A 26,149-nucleotide genomic window follows, 5' to 3' on the forward strand; every position below is an offset into this window, starting at 1 on the left:
TCCAAAAGAGGAAACTGAATGAAGTCCAGAGAAGACAAGTGAACCATATAAAATCAATCAGCCAATTAGATGTGGAGCTGAGCTAGATTCCTAGTCTTCTAAATTCTAGTCCTATACCCTTTTCTAACATAGCATGTCTTTTGTTCTCTCGGTAATCCTTCCTTCAAAGCCAGGAACTTCAGTTATAGTTGATTTGATTCAGGAATCAAAAGTTTTCTGTAGCGCCAGCAATTATAGAGATGAATTACTTTATAAGTAAGGCTTAGACACACAGAAGTTGGTATGAAGGACCTGTACTTCTGTCTCTGTCACAAAGCTCTTCCTTCTGATGAGTTCCCCCCAAGGAGACAGGTCATAAACTGAAGGCATGTCTGCCTCTTGTTGGTCACAGCAAATCTAAGAAATTATGTATCTTGATACTTGTACTATCTCCTGTAAATCCTCTTTATGTCTTTCTTTCCTGTGGTTTCAAAATGTAAAGAGAGCAGAAAAATCATGGTGTTTTTCATTTCCTTACAGATTTATTTGCTATTGAGCTTGATGCATTCCTTTCAAATCAAGATTATTTCCTGTGGTGCTGCCTGAAATTCTCTGTAAGGATACTTCTTCAGGCTCATTCACTAACTCTTTCATTCATCAAATATTTATTGAATGCCTATTTTGTGCTTGGTGCCAGAGCACAATGGGGAGCCAATATTCAACATTAAAACCTTACACTTTTAGCCACTTCCCAATCTATATTCTAATAACTATACCCACTTCTTTGCATTTTCAAAAAAGCCAATCCTCAAAAACATTTTAATATTCCCTTGTAAACATAGTACAATAGGACATGAAAATTCACATCCCCATATTGTTTTTTCCCTGCCGATATGTGCACGTCACATGTTTGGCATGCATATAAAGATGCAAAAGGAATAAAAATGTAAAGCTTAACAGAGAAAAAAGAGAAAACTTTTAAAAGAGAAACATGAGGTATACTGTAAGAAATTTTAACTAGAAAACATTTTGAATTTCTTAGAAAGGTTAATAAGATATTACAGTGTTCCTATAGAGTTTATGGACCTCACTTGCCTTGCCCAAAGTGATTTCTACGTAGAAATAGAAAAATATGAATATAACTATTACTTTTCAGACAAAACACAAAACATCAGGATTTTTGAGACCTATATTGTCTCATGTTCTGTTGTACATATTAATGTCTCCTTATTCAAGGATTCATTTGGAGAAAAATGTTCACGCAACAATGACAGGCATAGAACAATAAAGCCTATCGGTGTTTTTTAAATTTAATGTTAAAAAGCAGTAGATTTTTCTCCTTTTGTTTATGGAACCATTGATCTATTCTTGGTTCTGAAGAATACACATAATAGAGACAGCAGAAAGGGGTAAGAGAAATCATACAGAGTGGGGCAGGACAGAGAAGGCATTTTATAACAAATCAAGATATGAGTAGGGACAACTTGTGGTTACCAAATAAGCCCTGGTTACAACTGTCTTAGATCATTGCAATTCCTAGACCCTAAAGTAAAATACATCTACTTTCACTATAAAAACAAGTGTCCTACCCAATAGCGGGGCTCCCTATTTTCGCAAGAGGAGATAGCCTCTGCCTTCTGGGCCGTGAGTTTCCTCTTTTCAATTTCTGGTCAAGGCAAGAGAAGATAGGTTTCTGCCCTAGCTAGAAATCTAGCTTTTCCTTGTCTCCTAATTGAAAGATGAGTTTGATTTTATCTAAATTGGGAATACTATATAACTGCATTAGATATTCTCCTATAACCTATGATTCATAAATGCATTCCTATCAATACAATGTAGTAATATTATGGATCCATCCTTAACAGTGAGGGGAGATATTCTTGGCTAAAAACTGACAGGATCTAAATTCACCTATCTTTTGGCTTTATATTTATAAATGTGCCTGCTACATAGGAATATTTCATTCTCCCCATTTAAACAAAGTGAAAAGACTAACTTGTAGTAGATAGTGGTATTCCAGCAAAGCAAGTTATTCAGAGAAAAATAAAATTACCTGCAAATACCATTAAATATACATTTTCAAATACCGGCAGGACATTTGAATATATCTTCATTTGTAAAAAGTTTCCTCTAGACATTTGCAAATCCTTTATGAGTATTAAAGAGAAAGATTAGGGTAAAGAAAAAATAAACAGTCTCAATCCAGGACTTGATCTACCATTTCTGAAATGTTACCATCACCTCAGTAGGTGAGCAACATAACCCAGTAAACAAATAATACAAGCAACTACACATTAGGGAAGAGGGGGACACTGGAATTATTCTTGAAAATACAAAGTGTTCTCCTGGAAGGCCAGGAGATGATTGTGGGATGATTCAAATGATATACTAGATGTTTTGTTGTTTTTTAATTTATAGAGACCATTGATTGATTCATTTACTTAAAAGACCTTATTTGTTACTTAAGTTTCTTTTAGGGTCAGAATATGAATGTTTATAGGAATTTATGGAAGGTAAGCACTGGGTGTTAAATTACTTATAGATTATGGTAAGTACCTTTTGTTTTATAGATATAAGGTTAACAGGGAAGGGCACACTATAGAATATGGCATTTATAAAATATAGGCCATACTGTGGCAACAGGAGTGGTTGTTTGGTTTGCTGAGCAATATCTCAAACAATATGAGAGCAGTCCTATAATGGACACAACCATATGTGACTTCAATGTCCAACCCATGGCTAAATATGGTTCTTAATGACACCACGAAGCTGGAGAGTCTCCAAGAATTTGACAGAAGCACAAAACCTATAAAGTCTACTCCCACACAATGGTTGCTTTTTATAAGCACATAGAAGATGGTTTTAATAGACATTGGAGTCAAGGTCTCCTATATTCAAACAACAGGATACCACCACCTATCTGTGTAGAGTGAGAAGCAAAATGCCTGATAGATATCAAAATGTCACAGCTCTTCTTATGATTACAAAAGATTAAAGCTAGAACACTGATCTTATGGCCTTAAGCCTGGCACTTTTCCACAATACCATAAGAATGACACTGACACTTTATAAAACTCTCAAAGAACGTAGTAAATAGATTTTCTGAAAATGTAAATGGAGGAGTGACTTAAAGTACCTGGAAGGTAGGATAGCTTCAAGCCCAACTGGTTAACAGAGGGAATTCTGTTATTAACAAGACAAATGGTGGCATCTTGCTATGTCAGAGTGCCACCAAAGTCTAGGGCCTGGGACTCAAAGGGAGAAATATTAGAAGTGACATGCTGCTCCCCTAGCCAGGACTATAAGGATGACAAATCAAGCAGCACTCAAAGGACTTGATATTGGAATGTGCTTTTCCAAGGTTGCAAAACACACCGCACCTTTCCATTATTCACTTAGAAATGGAGTCAAGAGTTCTGCCAAGCTTTGTCCTCCCAGAGCACAGAATATGTGTGGTGAGGCCTTTGACCAGCACAGCCTGGCTCTCTCTTGCATCTCACCTGCTTCAAGTTTTTTGTGTGCTGCCATTGTCCAAATAATAACAATTACATAAATATCCCTGAGTTAACAATAACTAGGGAAGAGAAGAGCTCCTTTATCACTGCCTTTTTTTAAAAAATGAGAATGTGAGTACTCTGTATTTATTCACCCCATAGAGTAGGTGTGTCCAGAATATATAATGCCACCCTGCCTTTCCAGACCCAACCATTTGCACACTAAGATTATTATTTTCACTGTTGTTTTATAAGTGTGATTTCTACAGTATACTGAAATCATTTCACGGATTTCTTCAACAAAGGACAGAAATCATACTGTTACTTTTCTGTGATGAGAGATGCTACACCTGTGTACTTGCAGGAACTATGAATGTTGAGAGCTCCCATCCCACATGTCCTACTCCAAAGGCTAAACTGAACCATTGGTTTCATACACAAACATTTACAATGGCTATGAAGATATGCCAGATATGGATCCACTTTTCCCTTGTCCTGCCTGCCCCACACCCTCACCCTTGTTGGCTAACATTCAGCACAGCTGTCCTCAGCTCTTAGGAATATGCTTTTACGGTACATGGTTGCTTATTGATGCATAGGACCCATCACTTCACAGCTGGCATTCTTTTCCACAGTCTAACATCCACCCTACGACCTCCCCATGTTGGGTTCTAAAAGCCTTGTCTAATAATTGCCCTTGTGCCATGACCTCTCTGCTTTTTTCCCCTTTCCGGCTTTCTTGTCTTTTTTTTTTTTTTTTTTTTTTTAAGATTTTATTTATTTATTTGACAGAGAGAGAGCATGTGTGCACAAGCAGGGGGAGTGGCACACTGAAGAAGAAAGAGAAGCAGGCTCCCCCACGGAGCAGGAGTCTGGTTCGGGACTCCATCCCAGGACCCTGGGATCATGACCTGGCTGAACCAAAGGTAGACATTTAACCAACTGAGCCATGCTGGTGCCCACTGGCTTTCTTGTCTCTTATCTCCAAGTACTTTCTCCAAACTCTAGTTTGTGTGTGCAACAACTGACCTTACATCAACAATGCCAGTCAATGAATGCACTTTTCTTTTTTTTGTAACACAGTGAGCTGCCATGTTAACTTCAAGATATTGGACCCTCCTCAATAAGCTCAAAAGCTACTGTGTCTTTAAGGACTTCTACTTTTCCAACAAGGAAAAGAGCTTTCCCCTATCTATTTCTGGGAATAGAGCCATTTCAGGAACACAAATACTTCTCAATACTATCCTAGTTTTGGCTTTCCCATAATGTTAATGAACCGGCAGCAAACTCATACAAGTTGGTCCTGAGTTTAAAACACTCATAGGAGTCCTGGGTGACTCAGTCAGTTAAGTGTATGACTCTTGATTTCAGCTTAGGTCTTTTTTTTTTTTAATAGTAAATTTATTTTTTATTGGTGTTCAATTTGCCAACATACAGAATAACACCTAGTGCTCATCCCGTCAAGTGCCCCCCTCAGTGCCCGCCACCCAGTCACCCCCACCCCCCTCCCTCCTCCCCTTCCACCACCCCTAGTTCATTTCCCAGAGTTAGGAGTCTTCCATGTTCTGTCGCCCTTTCTGATATTTCCTACCCATTTCTTCTCCCTTCCCCTCTATTCCCTTTCACTATTATTTATATTCCCCAAATGAATGAGACCATATAATGTTTGTCCTTCTCCGATTGACTTATTTCACTCAGCTTAGGTCTTGATCTCAGGCTCATGAGTTCAAGGAACGAACGAATGAATGAACAAAAGACATCTGTAAATATTTCTACCATGTAACAACTTAGTTCCTTTATTTATTTTAATGATTTTAGTCACCACTTATTTGAGAGAGAGCGTGCACATGAGCAGGGGAAAGAGCAAAAGGAGAGGGATGGGCAGGATCCATGCTGAACTCAATCCCACGACCCTGAGATCATGAACTGAGGCAAAATCAAGAGTTGGATGCTTAACTGATTGAGTCACCCATGCCCCACAACTTAATTATTTTAAAAACACTGAAATACTTCTGCTCAGTGAGGGAGACCATCAACAAAATGATAAAGCAACCTACTAAATGGGAGAAAATATTTGCAAATCATATATCTGATAGGAGTTAATACCCAAAATATATAAAGAAAGTCATACATCTTAATACAAAACAACAACAACAACAAAAACAAACAAACCACCCACAAATAATCTGATTTCAAAATGGGCAGAAGACCTGAATAGATATTTTTCCAAAGAAGACGTACAGGTGGCCAACAGACACATGAAAAGATGCCCCATATCACTCATCATCAAGGAAATGCTAATCAAAGACACGGTGAGATATTAGCTCATATCTTCTAGAATGGCTATTATCAAAAATACAGGGGATGAGGATGTGGAGAAAAGGAAGGCTTCTATGCTGTTGGTAGAAATGGTGCAACCACAGTGTAAAACAGTATGGAGGTTCCTCAAAAAAATTAAAATAGAACAACCATATAACCCAGTAATTCCATTTCTGGTATTTGTCAAAAGAAAATGCAAAAACTCAAAAAAATATATGTACCCCATGTTCATTGCAGCATTATCTACAACAAATAGATAATTTAGAAACAACCTAAATATCCATCAACAAATGAATGATAAAATAAAATGGGATGGATACATACATACACACATGCACAGAGGAATACTACTCAGCCATAAGAAAGGAAATACTGCCATTTGTACAACATGAATGGACCTTGAGGATATTACACTAAGTGAAATAAGTCAGACAAGGAAAGACAAATCTGTATGATCTCAGTTATATGTGGAATCAAAAAAACAAAACAAAACAAAACAAAACAAAACCCCAAGCTCTTGGATACAAATTGGTGATTACCAGAGGCAGGGACTATGGGGTGGGCCAAATGGGTAAAGGGAATCAAAAGGTAAAAACTTCTAGTGATGAAATAAATATATTATAGGAATATAATATACAGCATGGTGACTGCAGTTACTAACACTATACTGCATATTTGAAACTTGCTAAGAGAATAAATCTTAAAAGTTATCACACAAGAAATTCTGTGACAGATGTTAACAAGACTTATTGTGATCGTTTTTGCAGTATACGCAAATACTGAATCATATTGTACACCTGAAACGAATACAAGGTATATCAAATATACCTCAGTTCTTAAATTTTTTAAAAATATAATAATTTTTTTAAAAAAATTGATATAGGCTCAGAATATCAAACTATTTCCTGATGTTTTAGCACCACTAAAACAATGACACTAGGATTCTTAGCCTTTAGTGTCCATTAGGTGTCAGTAAGTTACAGAGAGCTGGACAGAGATCTTTTTGGTCCCCCTCAGGTCTACTCTCTCAGCAATGTATTTGTAATGTGTGTTGAACTACTCCCTAAATAGTATCATATTCTTTAATAGCTGAATCAAAAGGAAAGAAAAGAAACTCACCTAATGGACAAGGTCTAATAGGATGTACTTATTGATTCTCAGGAAGTCTTTCCTTGTTCCACCTATTCAGTATGTAGTCTTGGAATGGACTGTTTGCATTTCTGTCAGCAGCTGTTTATAGAATGGGGTGTGCCTTGGATTTACTTATGCAAAAGGACTGAGGAACTACAATGTACTTGCAACCATCCAGCCAATTTCTAAATCAACCTGTCGGATCACAGTTGGCTATTTCGCTATTGCTATTGACTTCTAATTTTATTGCATTTTGGTCAGTAAATGTGATCTGCATAATAACAAATATAAGGTCTGTTAAGGTAAATTTTATGAATGTTCCAAGATTTCTTTAAAAAATTTGTAACCTTGTTGTATCCAGAATTACATACATACTAGTTCTAGCTAGTCTTTCACTCTTATATAGATTTATTTATGTTTTGCTCTTTTATCTGTTCGTTTCTGAGAAAGGTGTGTTAAGAAACTGGGTTGTATTTATTTTTATGAAATAAATACAAGGAAAATGACCTAAAGGAGATAAATATAAAGCACTATAAAAGAACAAGGCTTTGCAGTCCCTATTCAGAGAGGCATTAAGTTTCTGGTCCTCAATTTGTGTTTTGTAGAACTCTGAGATCCATGAAGGTACTTCAAGAGTTCCGTAAACTTTTATTCAAATGTCCATTTTCCCTTGTTATTTTTTTGAATTGGAATAAAAACTCTTATAGTCAAATGAGTTATATACAGATTTAGAGACCTCCAAATTGTTCACTTATGCTGCTTGGCTAAGTTATTTGCTTCTGCTCTTCTAGCATATATGTTATTTGAAATTTCTATAAATGTATCATTAATTTAGAAGGCTATAATTTGCACTCAACTTTTTTCTTTTTCTCTTTTTTAAAACAATTCAGAGTGGATTCATGTGTCCACTCTTGTGAAATTATGTAAAGAAGCATATGCCAGCCATACTCAATACATGACAGCAAGGCTCAGGCACATCTGTTCAGCACGTTTGCTTTCATCCTGTTAGGACTGTCAATTGAGCAATAAAAAAAACGAACACAATATGTTTCATCAAAACATTCAATTATAAAAATAAAAAACAAAATGTAAATGCAATAAAATTCACTTATATATAATTATATAAAATGAACATTCTATTATAGATCACTGTAGAGATGGTTTTATGTTTGGGGAACTTCTTGTTTGACTTACATAAATATGATTGACCTATCCTAAATTTGGGTTATTTCTTGTCTATAGCAGATCAGTGTCTTTCACTGCCTCAGAAAACTGCTTTGGTTCAGCTAGTAGCAAAGTTTCTTTAGCAAGTTTCTTCAAATGAATTCTTACATGGCACTCCAACATACAAAACCAATGAGAATGGAACCATTTCAATGAAAAAATGAAGATGAGACCTGACTTCCAAGGCCTGTGGTCCAATAAAGACTAATAAGAGCTCCTTGTACACATTTAGAAACCAATGAGGAAAGCTCTACCTTTAACCCAACTCTGAATCATCTCATTTGGTTTTGTTCCTTAACACTTCCTGTCTGCCTAAACACCTGAGACTGACAACTCATTTTGTAAGGCCTGCCAGACTTTTCTATTGAACAGCTCCTAAAGATGCCACCTCTTGGATCTCCTCCACTTACCACAATCTTAGTAGTTTTCTCATCTAGGGGGGAAAACCTAAAATGTATTGATGTTCCTGGTGAGGATTCCAAGAAGTGTTACCTAAAGCTTGAGAGAGTAAGATAAGCCTATAGGAAAGAGTCTTGTAGACAATGCTCAATGGATCATTCACAAGAAACCTAAAAGCCCTGGGTCTAAGTCTAAATAGTCCTGGGAAAATCCAGACCAAACTGGCCAGAAGTGAACCAAGAGGCAGCACTCCTGACACCCCACCTTGGGTCAGGAACCAGTATCCTTGAAACGGAAAATGGTAGGAAGATGTTTGTAAACAGCTACATTGGTGATCCTTTCCTAAAGGGTCTAAATGGACACATTGAGCCATCAGAAAACATATCCAGATTCATCTAGACTCAAGAAGCTATACTCGGGGTATAATTCTCAAAAGTCAAGATATGTTTTGAAGAACAGTTTGAAATATTGATAGAGCAAACTTAAAATAACTCAGAATATATTATTTTGTGCTATGTCCAAAGCCACTTTATACTAAATTATAACCAGAATAGCATAGAGGCACAAACTTTTTTTTTAAATACTGATGGGAGAAAAACAGAAAATTCTCTTCACTAACTTGATTTTTTTCTATGAATTCAGGAGAAATTGCTAGTATTATATTTTATCCACAGAACCTCTTGTTACAGCTAATGGCTATGTCATGAAGAATGCTTTTATATGAAAGTATTACTACTTAAAACTATTAGAAAATTCCAAGAAAGCAGAAAGGGGTATAAGGAAAATGGGAAAAGAGCAATCTCTAGTGTTCCCCACCAGAGCAGGCAGGCTCATGTGAAGGGGACACAGAACCACTTCCAGACACAAGGGGTTAAATACAAATGCAGGTGGTCAAAGTCACATCAAAGTCAAACACCCATAAGGTAAGGAACAGATCAAAAAGGGGAGAAGTGGCTTATGGATCGTGAGAGAGTGTTCCACGAATTCAGAAGAACATCTAGTCATACAGACTGGAGAGACCTTCTAGCTCATTACAGCCAGCAGGAGCAATTATCTAGAAAAAAAGGCCCCTGGTAGCTCTTGCTTTATCAAAAACCAGAGAGATTCTCTTACCCTCTAGGTCAGGGCAATTTTTTCCATCTACTTGCTCTCCTCTGTTAGTCCATTCAATTTCAAAGGCTCCCTAATTATTCCAACCAGGTTCCTTCACTAAAGTTTCCTCTTTCTATCCTGGAAAGATGGAAAGCCATGCATCTAGGTTAGCATTTGGTCCCCCAAAGCCATACCTGTCTTTGTTATCAGCTAAGCCTGAGACGCAGGCACCTATGAGAACCAAGCTCCTGTGCCTGAATGATATTTTAAGTCAGGGTCTAATGTATGTAGGGGCCAACATGAATAGGCAAGATGGTCACTCAGAAAGAATCTAGAAAGCCTTGTTTTTTTTTTTTTTTTAAAGAGTAGATAAACCTCAATTAAATTTACTGACATAAAATAAAAATTTTGACTGTGAATCAGTAAGAGAACAAGTCAACTGGATAAAGAAAATTATAGACAAGAGGAGCATGAAGCACATGACAACACCATGAGGTCATAAGAATCCATGAATTTATAAGAAATTGATGAGAAACTTCAGAAATTTTGAGTGGTTAGAGGGCATTAAAGAAACAAATTACATTAATTTTTTTAATGAGGATGAAATGAGATTCTATTTATAAGAGAGGTGACTGTAAAGTAGTAAGAAAAGGTTTTATAAGCCACACATGGAAAAAAATCAATCTCACAATTCTATAAACATGTTCTAATAGTCCACTTTTTAAAATATAAAGACCTTCCACATACCAACAAATTAGATTATAAAAGTTTATAAGTTGCATGTTTTGACGTCAGGAATTATCTTTCCACTAAAAAAAAATAAGTAAACAAAAAGCAATGCTATCAATGGTATCCTTTTTAAATTAGAACCTTCCCACATATATCTGCATATCACATAAAAATACATTGCTATATAGCTATCAAGCACTAAAAATAAACTAAAACTTCGAATAGACCCCAATGATATTAATCAATTTTTAATGAGAAATCACCTTAAAAATTCATATATGAATGTCCCAGAAAAGGTTTTATATATTCACATTTGAGTCCACCGTATAGAAATTACAATTTTTAATTTGAAATAATTTCCCTTAAGTGCTGGTGCCTTTAAGTAGTTGAGATACACATTCCTTCAGCTTCTATAAAATAACTCTAAACTGTGAACATTTTGATAGGAAGGGAGAGATATTAAAGTTCAATTACCATTAATCTAAAAGGACTTAATCTTAAATTCTCTGTAGGAGACAAGAGCTCATAAAAAACATATATAGGCTTCTACTATTAGGAAACTGGACATTTTTCATATCCACTCTAGGAGAAGAGGTTTTACATTTTGCTCAGATGCAAAATGTTTAAGAACTCAGGAGATGCAGTGTGATTTTTCAAACCAAAATGTGGGGCATGTGGTCTGTCAGTGGGTTTTTGTGACCCTTTCAGGAAAAGGAAATATAGTTTGGAAACATAGTTTAGTTGTCAAGGTACTGAAATTTCTAAAGCATCTCACTAATTTATGGGGCAAATGCACAAGAATATGTGAAATGAGGCAGTCCCAGAAAAATTCACAGATTTGGTCATCACAACACATCTCCATGCACATACGACATGTGTATTTATTTGCATTCCCTGTACTTTTGACCCTAGGGCTCTCAGAGCTGAGGCCCTTTTGATTGCCACAGTAGGGAAAAGGGAAGGGAAGTTGTTTCAAAGGAAACATCCTTACGTATTCATGTTCCTTTTCTCACAGCCTCAGTAATTAATAAAATAATCACAAAGTAAGCCAAAAGCTCCTCTACCCACTCCACTCCCACCTTGGAAACCTGTCTTCATAAGCCACATCCTTCTCTGGATATTCCTTTAACCAACATTTGGTTAAACACAACTCAAATATGTATGAGTGTTTTATTTTGCTTAACTCATAGGAGTATTATGCTTCTTCTAAGTACTCCTCTCCCTTCTCCTGAATGTGTCTCAACTCTCCAGTAAACTTGCACATTTCCTGAAGACTGTCTCCTTGTGAATTACTTATCCACCACCCCTCATCACTAGACTAACAACAGGCCAGCTGTCACTCAACTGCTAATTGTGCTTACCATCTGGCTTTCTCCAACAGCCTCTTCCTTCCTCTGGTTCCCTCTGTTCATTGCTGATTTCATTCAGGAGTGACCCAAAAAAAGTGTCTTGGGGCTCCACTGATAGCTGCTCTTTTTTGATAAATTAAATTGTATTAGTGTTCAACTCAACAGTATTTGAGAAGCAACTTCTATGTTGCCCAATACTGTGCTAGCAACTATGAATGGCATGAAAGAAATATGTGACCCAGCCACTCTCCTCAATAAGTTGGTAATTGGGATGATGAAACGAATTCATTTTCAACAAAGGACAAGTAAGATAATCAGGAAACAAAATGTCTAGTATGCCATGTAGACCACCTAGCACAGGACATCAAAAGCACAAAGGGCTTGAAGTCAGAAGACCTAAACTCTGCTACTTACTTCCTAGCTGTGCGACCTATGGCAAGCCACATAACCTCTCCAAGTCTATTTCTTCAATATGGAAATATTTATCCAGCAAGATTATTGGAAGGACTAAAGAATACATTATGTGAATGCATTTTATAAACTATAAACTGCTGGGTAACTATAAGATGGTTTTATAAGACAAATAGACTGTAGGAGGTCAGAAAGAGGCAACTATCTGACCAAGCCTTCAAGCAGGAATCAGAGCCTGAGCTGAATACCTTCCAAGCCTAGAAGGACTTGGCAAGGTGGTCAGGAATAGGAAAGAAAAAGCACATTTGGTGCATGGCTGTGTTTCAACTTCAATTTAACAAGTATTGAGAAACCCTGTCAATTACTTCAAAGGCTACAAATATGACTAAGATAATTCTTCCCCTAAAAATTTAGTCAGAGAGAGACATAAGACCACTATAAATTCAAAGGAATGCTTATAAGTTAATGTGGCAAGTTGAAGAGGGCTAGAAAACTAACCATCAGTGTGTGGGTTTCTAGTTCTGGCTCTGCTACTATCTATGTGCCCCTCAGCATGGGTCACTATCCCTCTCCAGGCTTGTCTCCTTAAATATGAAATAAGAGGTTTTGACTCCATGGTGTCTTTCCTAGAAAACATTCTATTCTCTGATTGTAGGTTCAGAGTCCGGGGTTTAACCATAAGAAAGTTCAATGGTGTCATGGCAGCAGGTATCTCTGGTATCACTTCTTACTTCTTAAAGATGAAAGCCTAGACAAGGTCACCAGCAGTGGGAATGTGGAAGGAATTCAATAGACGTTAATTTAAAAACAATAGAATGTAGTGGCTCAGTGGGCACAAGAGAAAGCAGCAAAGACAAAGAGCTCCAAAAAATGAAACTGGGTGGGGCACCTGGGTAGCTCATTTGGTTAAGCATTCGACTTCTGGTTTCGGCTCAGGTCATGATCTCAGGGTCCTGAGATCAGGCCCCATTTTGAGCTCTGCATCAGTGTGGGGTCTGCTTGTCCCTCTCCCTCTGCTCCTCCCCAAGCTTGCTCACTCACTCACTCTCTCCCATAAGTAAATAAAATCTAAAAAAAAAAAAAAAAAAGAAAAAGAAAAAAGAATGAAACTGAGTGATCAGACAGCAAAGTAGTGTTGCAGATAGAAACAGGCCACTGAAGTGGGGAAAGGGAAAAAGTTGGAGAGGACATAAGGTTGTCATGGTGGGTATAAGGTTTTTAGACAGGAGAGATGACAAGATTGGATTAGGACAGGTGGAATGTTAAGGGGTCAGCAAAGACACACAGAAATGCCTGAAAACCACCTCCATTCCCTATGGTCCCATATTTATCTCTGTCCTTGGGACAGAGGCAGGGGGGCCAATGGTGAAATGTCAAAAAAGAAGGCCGTGACTGTACCTACCACAGAAGAGGGAACACACAAGACCAAGGATCACAGCAGGCATTATCAGCCAAACTAAATTACATGGGACATGGTGGGCAATCCCTGCTGTTCTGACAAAATTTTGTTTGCATTCCTCTGTTGTAAGGTATTTTATCTGGCAGTGATTAAAAAGGAAATGTCAGGAAGACAGCTGGATGTCATTTTGCCTCCACAGCATGTTCTCCTTTAGGGAGCCAACATTAAGGCATCCACTCAGTTTCAAACCTCAGACCCTTGCCCATCATCATACACCACCCATCTGACTGCATGTTGATGAAAACATATTCTGACCAAGAGTAATATCATTTTCATTCAGCCTCTTTCTGTGTCTCTCTTTCTTGACTTGAAAGCATTACCACTTTTATCACTGATATTAAGAAATGACATGCCAAAACCCTTCTCTAATTACTTAATGCCTGTGGGTTTTCAGAGAAGAATTAGCAGAACTAAACCACATTCCCCCATGTTTTTGTTCTCATTTAAAACAATACTGCTATAAATATGCATGTGCACATCTCCTGATGCACACTAGCAAGATTTTCTCTTGAAAATTGCTTCCCAATATTTTCCTTGCTATATGAACATGCAGGAGTTCTTCATATATTCCAGATACTAGTCCTTTGTCAGTTACAGATGTCACAAATATCTGTTCCCTGTTTGTAGTTTATCTTTTTACTTTTTAAATGGCTCTTAATCTTTGAGTAGTCAAAAGAAATCCTTATTTACCCAAAGTAAAGATATTCTTCTATACTATTTTCCTAACATGTTGCCTTTTACATTTAAGTCTTTAATCCATTGGAAATTTTTTAAGGTGTATGTAGGGATCTAAGTTCATAATTTTTCCCTGGAGAATATCTAATTGCCCCATGAGCATTCATTGAAAAAACCGTCCTTTCTCTAGTGACTCACTATATAAAGGCAGATCTGTTTCAGGGCTCTTTTGTTCCTTGGTCATTTTTACTATCCCTGGGCCAATGTCACAAGACCTTAATTACTATAACTTCATTATACAAGTCTTCCTCAACTTACAATGTGATTATGTCCTGATAAACCCATCATAAATTAAAATATCTTAAGTCAAAAATGCATTTGATACACCCAATCTACTAATCCTTAAGGCTTAGCCTTAGAAGTGTTCAGAATACTTACATTAGCCTCTAGTTAGTCAAAATCATCTAACACAAAGCCTATTTTATAATAAAGTGTTGACTCTCTCGTGTAGTTGATTGAATACTGTACTGAAAGTGAAAATCAGAGTGGTTGTCTGGGTACAGAATGGTTTAAGTGTACCGGTTGTTTACTCTCATGATCAGGTGGCCAACTGGGAGCTGAGGCTCACTCTGGCTACACAGCATCAGAAGAAAGTATCCTACCACATTGCTAGACTAGGAAAAGATCAAAATTCAATATTCAAAGTGCAGTTTCAACTGAATGCATACTGCTTCCACACCATAAAGTCAAAAACTCTTTAGTTAAATCATTGTTAAGTCAGGGACTATCTGTACAACTTTGTGCCTGGGAAGACCAGTCTCCTCAACCTTACTGTGGATATTCTTAACCTTTCATATTTCCATCTAAGTTCTTCAAAAACCATATGGGATTTTGATTGGGATTGCATGAAAATCTATATAGATCAAAATGAGAAGATCGACATATTCATGATATTGAACCTAGCTGTGTATGTACATGTTATCTCTCTCCACTTATTGTCTTTCTAAATGACTTTTAAAATGTCATTAAATAAATTCTCTTCATAAAGACTTTTTACATCTGCAGACTTATTGATAATTTATAGTTTTGTCACTATTGTGACATGTTTTAAAAATATACATATATCTTCTATTATTTAGCCACACTTATTCTAAACATGATAAACATAGATAAAATAATTACATTTTGCTTCTTTCTTATCTAATCTTTCTACTTTATATTTATATTTGTCTTACTGTGGCAGTTAGGAATTCCAAAAGTATTTAATAGACAGTCTTGTCTTGATTCTAACATTTCATCATTAAGAACATTTGCTATAAAAAACAAAAAGAACATTTGCTATAGTTTTTGGTAGATACTTTTGGGGATTAAGGAAGTTCTCCGTCTATTCCTAGTTTTCTAGGAATGAGTATTACAAATGGGTATCAGTCTTATCAAATTTTATTCTGGCATCTATCAAGAAAATTATGTAATTTTTCTCCTTCAGTCTGTTAATTAACAAGCTTTTACATTTATTGTGCCTTTGATCTTTAGTTTTCCAGTCTCCTTTCTTCTTCTCTGACCTTCCTGACTTCTATTTTTTTTTGTATATTTTTTATTGGAGTTCGATTTGCCAACATACAGCATAATACCCAGTGCTCATCCCGTCAAAGTGCCCCCCTCAGTGCCCGCCACCCACTGACTTCTATTCTTGATTTACACTTTCACCCAAGATTTTTCTTTCAAAGTCATTCTCTTTCTTCCTGGTCAGTCCTAGGATGGGGAAGACTGTAGACCTCAGAGTTGTTCATACACACTTGAATGAATAAAAAATGAAGTATATAGTAAATGCCAGGTATTTGAGGTGATTACCCAAAACTGATCTTCAAATTACATTTATATAAGGTTGTTCTTTTTTGGTGCTAAATAAAACAAGGCTACTTGAGATGCAGTCCCTTAGAGACATAATTATCATAGAAAGTTTTTCAATTGAAATAGTGTTTCATCCCCTAGAGAAATAACAGAAAGTCATTAAGCTATCTTTTGAATTTTCTTTTCAAGACTATTCTTGACTTCAAGTACCAGAACTCAAGCTCCCCCGTTACAGCAGCTAGCAATTAGAGGTAATAGATTTCAAAAATAAGCATTTTGGAAAGATGCAAAGTGCTGCTTATACACACTCTGTAATTCAACATTATCACTCAGAAGGGTCAGCCCATACCTCAAAACCTTGGTTCAGAACCTAAACCAGACCAGCTACAATGATGATCTAATTTGTAACAAACAATCCAGAGATGGAGGGAAAAACATAGGCATTTCTTTTTGTTTAAAACAAGGTGAACAAATCTGATTTTGGCCATGATGCATCAAGGGGGTTTATAGTTCTAGGGAAGTCTGGGCAGGTTCTCTCTTAATAAAAGATTATATGTTTGTTTATTCATTTAATAGGTGAAGCACCCAGTGCATGCTGTGCGAGGTCACAGAAATGCAAATAAGACACAGCACCTATCCTCACAGAGTTTAGCATTTAATGGAGGGCATGGACCACCAAAGCAAGATGCCAAGTATGGTTAGTATCTATAGTAGGCATAATGGAAGGATCTCATGAAACTAATACCTAACCTAGACATGGGCTGGGTGGGTCCCAGGGGAGGTTTCTGAGAAGTGGAGGAGGGGGTTTGATGACTTCAGATACAGAAGTTCTTTAAGTACTCTGCAGTCCTAAACAGTATATATAAAGGTAGTATTCTTTGGGGGGAAACACTCCATAGCTCCATGGTGTAGAACAGGAGAGGGAAGGAAAAAAATCTGTAAGATCCATGGACCCTATCCACAAACTCGCCCCATATGACCCCACTGCCCATATACACATACAACCCAAGAAGCTACGGTTTAAAAAAAAAAAAAAAAAAAAAAAAGTCAAGATCCTCGAGAGATACTTGGAGAAACGACTGAAGATGAGTTATCACCCAGGTTCCTCATCTTTCTCGTCTTAACATGCCTCTTGGTATGCTCTGGGCTCTACCCAATCTGCCATCTCCCCCTGCTAGTAAAAGTGTGAACTTAATACTTTTTAAAAGGTGACAATACCTTAATTTTAAAATTAAAGAAGTTGAAACTACATTTCTAAGCTCTACAAATACTAAATTCTAACTATTTAGGATGTTCTTTAGAAAAAAAAAAAACATTGCAAAGTTTTTTTATTGGTCTATGTAATTATCCTAAAATCTGTTTTAGTCCATCATGTGCATCTATTTGACCAAGGATGTTAGACAAGGTATGTTCTAGAAATGAAAAGGGATACTTATGCAAATGAAACAGAAATCAGCAAGCAACTCTATAACAAAATACTAAAATCTTTAGTTCTTAGAAAAGCAATTAAACATCACAATATAGTATTAGAGTCTATATCTGACTCCAAAGAGCCCACAGCCACTTCCTCCAGTAAATAAGTTTTATAACAGTATTTAAAAACAGTGCCTTTTCAGTTTGTGATTTCTACCAGCCTTTAATCACTTTTAAACATTTTTAATAACTATTAAAGACTGAAAAAAAAAGATTTTGATCTAGCCTAAACAAAACATTTAAGTTGTTTTAGAGGGAAATAAACTTGGCTTGACTGACAAATGTGAAATGACAAAAATTCTAAAGCACAGGAGGATGTAGGGAAGGGTAGTACCACCTGGAACAGGTATGGAAGTACCTCTCAAGTAACCTACACCAAATGTCCCTTAAATATAACTGACATTAAATGCAAAATGACATACAAATACCCGAAAGGTGTCAATAGTCTCAAGTAAAGTTTGATAAGTAGACTGGCCTATGGGGACTATCAAAAGACACAACAGCAAAGCTTGAAGTCACTGAGGAGGGAGATGATTAAATTCAGGCACCAGCCTACAAGCACATCAGTTAAAACATCGTGCATTTAACAAACAAGCATTGAGAACATGCCTTGCACTCATAACTATGTGAAACAATGAGGTAGTTCTAGATGACAAGGGTCTAATAGAAGCACTCTCCATGGAAAAGAACTGCAAAATATGTACAAGATGCTAGGCAGGTGGGAATGTTGGGCAGAGAGGGTTAGAAGGAAGAGGAGAAGCCCAATATGCCTGGTGTGGCAATCAGGAAAACTTCAGAGTAGCATCTTGAAGTAGTCAAGGACTAAAATTGGTACACAAACGGACAAGTGATGCATGTGAATGGACAAAAATCACACAGTTCATAAAATGATGTGATAAAGGACTTCACATTTCATATAAACATCATCCTTTAAAGAAAACAAAAACTATTAACAAAATGATCTTTGATGCTAATCTGAAAGGTGTAAATAACTATTGATGGAATTAGGTAAGGGCTGTCTGGTATTCAAAGTACAAAAGCCAGACGAAGCTTACAGCCATGATAAGGGAGCAAGTGGCAGCTGACAGCCTGGGAGGGTGGTAGTGGAGTGAAGACATTTGCACTTGCAGAGGCATAAGAGGGAGAAGGATATGGCACACTGAGGGGGTGGGCAGATGGATGACTAAAGGAGAGTGCATGGGCATAGGAGAGGAGGTGTCCAGACAGAGGCTATGAAGGTGGGAGAGACTCTGCAACCAAGGCCTGAGAGGACTATTCCATAACATAAAAAGTTGGTGTTATCCTCTGGGCAATGGAAAGCCACTGCAGACTTTTATGAAAGAGAGGAACATAAAGCATATAACTTAGAGGGATATTTCCAGCAGCCACATGGAGACTGGGAAGGCACAACAGATAGTCAGGAGGGGATGGGAGAGATGGTGATTTGACTTGTGTCAGTGACAGTAAGAATGAAGAAGAAAGGATTAATTCAAGACATATTTAGGAAGTAGAAAAATCAGTATAATATAACTTCTTAACTCACTGGTTTAGGAGTAAAAGATAACCAAAACTTAGGTTTGGTAACAGAATGAATTAACAGAAAAGATGACTTGAGATGATTATTATAACCAACACTTACTTTTCTAAGTCCTTCTTTTTAAATTTAAATTCAATTAGCCAACAGTAGTATATCATTAGTTTCAGATGTAGTGTTTAATAATTCATCAGTTGCATACAACACCCAGTATCTAAGACCTTTAAAATACCAACTCACTTAGGGGCACCAAAGTGGCACCTGGTCAGTTAGATGTCTCTTGATTTCAACTCAGGTCATGATCTCAGGGTTGTGAGATGGAGCCCCAAGTCAGGCTCCATGCTCAGCATGAAGTCTGCTTAGGATTCTCTCCCTCTCCGTCTGCCCCTCCTGCTTGTGCCCTCTCTCTCTAAAATAAATAAATAAATCTATATAAATAAATCAATAAATATTTATAAATAAATAAACACCAGCTCATTTAATCCTCACAACAACCCTATGAGGGCTCTAATTTTCAGATGAGAAGATTAATATACAGAAAGGTTAAATAACTTCTCCAACTCACTCAACCAGTAAACCGTAGAGCCAAGATTTGAACCCAGACACACTACTACAATGCTACAGCATAACAGACATGATCAATTAAATGTCCCTTAGACATGTTGGACATCCAGGGAGTTAGTTGTGTTTAACTGGCATTTGGAAAACAGAAGTAGGCTTCAAAAGAGAAATCAGGGTTAACAATATGGATTTTAGAGTTATCAACATAATTGATTCCTGAGGCCATGGGAGAGAGAAGATGACCATTCAGAATGAAGGGAAACCCAGAAGGACACTAGTAAGATTTTTTAAACAATAGTCCACAGTCACCAAAGCACAGAGGAGCCAGCTTAAAGACATCAGGACTTTCTCCTTCTTGTGAAACAGGGGAGCCATTCAATATTTGCTGTGTGATAAATCTAGCATTCTCAGCTAAAGGTTCCCTGCTCAGATAACATCAGAGAGAAGAGAAACCTAATGGAGTATGAAATGGAGAAAACAAACAAACAAACTGATGCTCTCATTTCTTGGAAGAATGATCTGTATCTGCATTCTCAGGAAGTGGCTCCTGCCTCCAGTGTATCAGCAGTGATGCAAACTCCTCTCCTGAGCAGCCCTCTGATCTCACTCATCCTCTCTCCACCCTCCGACCCCCCACAGAACCCACTACTATTGAGAGGGTAGGGCCCCAGCCATACTGCAGCAACACCAGGAGCACCGAAGCAAGTAAGAAAACGTTCCCTTGCAAAGACAGTACAAATGAATTAGGGCTTCTGCGAAAATCAGCTTTTCTTTTTAATGGGCTTTACATGACTCATCAGCTATGAGGTATGCAATGCCCGGAGCTCTAGCTATAAATCCACCAAGTGCAGAGGGCAGAAGAAAGGAAGGGTAGCGAAAAGATGAACACAGATCTCAGGAAGCTTTCATCCTAAAAAGAGAAAACAGAAACAGAGGGAAGTGGTGAGCATTTCCTCTTTGAGCACACAAGTACTGAGGGTCTCGAGAAGGCGGAAACTGGATCAGCAGCGGAGGCAGCCTGAGTTCCGGGACCTGTTCAGAGGTGCAGGTCTCGGTTGCTATGGTGCCATCCTGCTGGCCGCAAGGTTTCATCAGCATTTTCTGCCACAGTTCCTGTCGTGTGGGTAGCAGCAGCAAACAAAAAGAAAAAATAATGGTTTTTGTATTCTAATAGCTGCAACCAAGATGGGGATAAACTCCTTTGGAATATATTAAATCCAACCTGATGTCTATGGGTAGGATGCCCTCATGAATAAACACTACTCCCCAAAATATTTTTTTTTTCAAAACTGTGTGTGTGTTAATAATCCAAGAATCTAGACAAAGTCAACTTTTAATTAAGGCTTTTTCCCCCACAGTGATTCCTGACAATCGGTGTTCAGGAGTCACAGGAAAAAAGCCTGAACTCACAGCAAAGACAACAAAATGAGGAATTTGGTCAGCGGCCTGGAGTGGAAGTCAGGACATCGCCTTGACTCTGACACCAACCAGCCCCATGACCTGTGTGTCTGCATCCAGATTCCCTCTTAGTGTAAGGACTTGCATAGAGGGAAGACTATAAGATGAGACACAGTGAGACTCGGCCACCTACAAGCCAAGGAGAGGAGCTTGGAACAGATTCTTCCTCATAGTCCTCAGAATAAACCAACCCTGCAGACATCTGCATCTCAGACAATAAGTGTCTGCTGCTGAGGCCACCCAGTGTGTAGTGCTTTGTCACAGCAGTCCCGGCAAACTGGTGCATGTCCAGAAGTAGACAGAATTGTTTAATGAACATCAGACCCCATCAGAACCAAACCCCAGATCTTTCACTCCTGCATACTATCACTAAGCATCTATAAAGGGGGATCCCTGGTGGCTCAGCGGTTTGGCGTCTGCCTTTGGCCCAGGGCACGATCCCGGCATCCCAGGATCGAGTCCCACATCGGGCTCCCGGCATGGAGCCCGCTTCTCCCTCTGCCTGTGTCTCTGCCTCTCTCTCCTCTCTCTAGGACTATCATGAATAAATAATTAAAAAAAAAAACTAAGCATCTATAAAATATACGGTCCTTTCCTTAACATAACCACAATACCACAGCCAAACCTAACAAAAGTTAACAATTACTTGGGGGGCAAATTTAATTCATAGAAGAAATACACCTAATACTAAAACACATGCTTACATAAAGCTTTCCCCCATTAAAGCTGTAACAATATTAAAAATAAAATCCCAAAAACCCTTAAGCTTAGAGCAATTCCTTAATCAGCTCTCTTATTCAACATATTATCAGAGAATAAAAATCTGTTACTTTATTAAAGTTAAGAAAAGAAAGGAAAATGCAGTCAGTATTCCTATCCACCATACAGTAACTGAAAATGTATTTTTCAAACTCCAACCCAGAAATTCAGCATGTGTCTTAAAGTCTTTAGTTTAAAAAAAAAGTTAACATGTGCAGTGGTATTCTATGTTAAATCACACATATTCTAAATACATGAAAATTGGCATGGTGGAATTTGAAACCTCTACAAAAAAAATATATATATATGCATATATATATAAAAACACAAAACTATACCTTGAGGGAGGGAGTATAAGTTGTTGTTTTTCTAAAATTTTAGAAAAGTTGCTCCCAACACTTCACCAATTAGACAACTTCCAATCACATGTCCTCTTCAAAAAGGTTACTTCTTGCCTACATAATACAAAGAGAAATGTTAAAGTCAGAATTGCTTACTTATAAAAGGTTTTCAAAAGAGTCTTTTGAAAAGCAGTCCGCTCCATCAACTTTCAAAATCAGGCATCTCTGTAAAAACCCACAATCCAGCTAATTAGTCTCAGCTGTTCGTCATATGGCCTGCAGACCAGTCAAGTGATTTTGCCCATTTTGAGCTTACTAAAACCCAATTCCACTGGCCTCTCAGACAGAAGGTGGCTGTATTAACCTCTTCTGGTGTTAGAAGGCTAGACTTTCTTTCCCCAATCAAAAAAGTAGAATATTTGTTTTCTTAAGAAAGTCTAAGTATTGCATTCTCCAGGCCCTTAAAGGTTATATTAACATTGTTTCTTCACAAATGCAATGCCTGATACAAACCAACAACACAGGAGATCAAATGGAAGTGCAGAAGGAATGGGGCTAGATAACTTACCAGACCTCTCCTGGCCTCCAGACCCATAAATAAAACTGTCTACTGGGAGGTGCACCCAGAATTTTTGCCAGCATTTCAAATTCAACATATCCTGCCCTTGACTTACCTCCTTTGCTCTTCTTTCCAAACCCTGCTTTAGACCCCCTTCTCTTCCTGTGTCTTGAGTAACACAATCCCAACACCCACCCAACAAGAAATCTGATGGTCCGCGGTGACTCCTCCCTCTCTTCCCCTCCCATTTCCAACTGGCCACCAAGTTCTAGAGATCCTTTCTCCTCCCACCTTTATTCCAAGTTTTTATTAGTTCTTGTCTAGACAGCTACAATCAACCACTTACTTGGTTTTCTGGACTCCAACCTGGTCCTGCTACCAATCCACCTCCCACACCACACCCAAAATGATCTTTCCAAAATGCAAATGGATGTCCATCACTCTCCTCTGCAAAACCCGTCACTGACTCCTCACAAGCTCCATAATAAAATCCTTACTCCTTAGACTTCTGCCTTCGGTATCACCCACCATCCCCTGCTCCCTGACTCTAGCCACAAGAACTATTTATAACTCTCTAAAACCAGTGGTTTTCAAAATGTGAAATCAGTATCATCAGCATCAGCAAGACATGGTTAGAAATGCACATTCTTGGGCTCACTCCAGGTGTACTGAATCAGAAGACATCAGGATGGCCACATGGTCTCTGTTTTAACAAGCCCACCAAGTGATTCTACTACACAAGAAACCAAGAACCGCTGCTCTAAGCCCACCAAGCTAGGTTCACCAAAACAAGTAGCCCTTTGGCTCCTTCTGCCAATAACACTAAGTTAGATGCCCTTTCTCTGTGCTTACTCTTTCCCAGAGCTGGTCAACCCTAATGGTGATATCCAATTTATTCCTCCCTCTTGGTTGGTAACTATCTTGGAGACAGGAATTGTATCTTTAGTTCGCTCATCCCACAATCACTTGCTGAGCATATAACGTGTCCCTGAGGTGCTGGGCTTAAACTAATTAATCTATTCTTTGCCTCTAGAGGAAGCCACCCTCTAACTTTGGCAGCTTGATGTATGACTGAAAAGCCTATCCAATCTATAAATTCCTATCACTAACCTCAAGAACTGTGGGCAACTAAAAAAGCCCGAACATAACCAATCTGAAATCTCTCAGGGTGAATGTCATGGAATTTTTGGTTCACATCTGATGTTGACTCAGATGGACAGACATGGTTTATAAAGGGAGAAAGAGTGCATTTTCATGAAGATTTACGTACTCCTCTATATTATCTCACAGTAACCTCTAGAATCTGAAGAATAATAAGGGAATGTACCAAGATTTTTAAATCCCAGATTAAAATTCATTAAATTAGCTTTTCTTAATTACAGTAGTTGAGGAAAGTTTCATATTAGCACTTCAGCATGCTTAGGACTCTCATAGGGATTTCGATAAAATGTTAATTCTGATTCAATACATCTCAGTTCTCCACTTCTAACGAGTACCCGGGTGATTCCCAGGTACTACTGATGGTCCTCATCCAAGAATAGCACTTTGAGTAGCAGGTAAAGGTAAAACTTCTATTTTGCATAGAACTATTGGTCTTCCCATTACAGCAAACTTTTTTTGACCCCTCTGTATTGAAAGCTTTCTAAAATGTCTTTCCAACTTCAGGATAAAGATGGCTTTCTAAAACACCTTAGTTCTGCTACATCCCCATATCTAACACAGCAAAAATAGATGGGTTTTCTTTTAGACATTAACTCACAAGGACAAAGAGAAAATGATTAGAAACAACAGCAACAAAACGTGGAAGCTAGAAAGTAAATGGACAAGAGATAACTGATTACCAAACCTGGGAAAGGTAATTCTTTATCTGCCACTAGGGAAAGCCAAAAAGCAAGTCATCACAGGATCTGCAAAAGAGCTCAGGCATTCAGAGCCCCCAAACATTCCTGGAGGTGACGGGATGGTAAAGTCAAGACTAAAAATAATGGAAGTTTGCTTAGATCCCAATTCTCTAAATACTGAGATACCTCCACCTCCCACCTACATGCTAGAACTTCCAGAATGCAGGCATTCTCCACAGGCAGGTGGTTCAAATGTTCTTCTCTGGAGAATTCACCTAGCCCCAGAGGGAAGACCTAAAGGAAAAAAACAAGCCTGGGACATACTGATCTGACTAGAATTATGAAATAACTGTTGAGGGTGGGGATGGAAATGGCATACACATGTGATAGAGGTAGGTGGGGAAACGAGTTAAAATTGTCTTTCTCCATGGTAAAGCGTCTAGTCATAGGCATTTAAATAAGGCTTGAAACTGAAAATCGACCATAGAAATATCCAGTATGTCATTTAGAGACAAGGGATGTCTCTAAATGTCTGACGAGCAAGTCACCCAATTATAAGAACTGAAAGCAGTTGTCTCTGCAGAGCAGGAAATGACCTGGGGGAGGGAACTAATGGTTTTTTTTTATAACAGGCCTGTCCATCTATAACCTTAGTAAAATTTTAAAAGTTAACTCATACAAAATACAGTAGTACATCTCACTCCCCTTCCATGGTTTTGCTTTCTGGGGCTTCAGGTACCTGGGGTCAGTAGTGGTCCAGAAGTGGATGATCCCTGAGGATTCGTCAGAAGGCCAATAGCTGCCTAACGCTACATAACAAAGCCTACGTCACTCACCTCACTTCATCCATCATGTAGGCGTTTTATGATCTCACATAATCACATGAAGAAGGATGAGTACAGCACAAAAAGGTATTTTGAAAGGGAGAGAGATGGAGACCACATTCACATAACTTCTACTCAGTATATTGTTATAGTTATTCTATTATTGTTAATCTCTTACTGTACCTAATCTATAAGTTAAACTCTAGCGTAGGTATGTACGTATAGGAAAAAACATAGTATACGTAGAGTTTAGTACTATCCACAGTTTCAGGCATCCACTGGGGACCTTAGAACATATTCCCTGTGGATAAGGGGGAACTACTGTAAAATGTAATGTCCAGGGATCCCTGGGTGGCGCAGCGGTTTGGCGCCTGCCTTTGGCCCAGGGCGCGATCCTGGAGACCCAGGATCGAATCCCACGTCGGGCTCCCGGTGCATGGAGCCTGCTTCTCCCTCTGCCTGTGTCTCTGCCTCTCTCTCTCTGTGTGTGTGACTATCATAAATAAATAAAAAATTAAAAAAAAAATGTAATGTCCATGCTTTACTTTTTTTTTTTCTTGGAGATTCAGGGCATCACAATAAACATCACTAACTTGTTGTGCTACCTCCTCAGCATCTAAGACCTACAGTATTTAGATCCCCTGCTGGGGATCTAGGCTCTGGAGACTCTGAATCTCAGCTTTATCA

At 38.1% G+C, this 26,149-nt stretch overlaps 1 protein-coding gene and 1 long non-coding RNA gene across 4 annotated transcripts in view; one reads left to right on the top strand and one right to left on the bottom strand.

The window, feature by feature from the left end:
* Nucleotides 1–26,149, bottom strand: part of RAB27A (RAB27A, member RAS oncogene family) — a 72,108-nt gene that overhangs the window by 34,056 nt on the left and 11,903 nt on the right. For 2 of the 3 annotated variants that reach the window (XM_025472728.3, XM_025472727.3), the window contains exon 2: nt 22,236–22,352. The gene's annotated coding sequence lies outside the window, so the exon portion shown is untranslated. Of the gene's footprint in view, nt 1–6,911; nt 7,048–22,235; nt 22,353–26,149 lie in introns of those variants that run through there. The other variant, XM_025472729.3, reaches the window with a different exon arrangement.
* LOC125754088 (uncharacterized) lies at nt 16,643–21,761 on the top strand. The gene is made up of 2 exons (XR_007407469.1): nt 16,643–16,809; nt 21,039–21,761. It is a non-coding gene; the product is annotated as an uncharacterized LOC125754088 (long non-coding RNA).

This window comes from Canis lupus, chromosome 30 (genome assembly GCF_003254725.2).
Source record: "Canis lupus dingo isolate Sandy chromosome 30, ASM325472v2, whole genome shotgun sequence".
NCBI classification, from domain to species: Eukaryota; Metazoa; Chordata; class Mammalia; order Carnivora; family Canidae; genus Canis; species Canis lupus.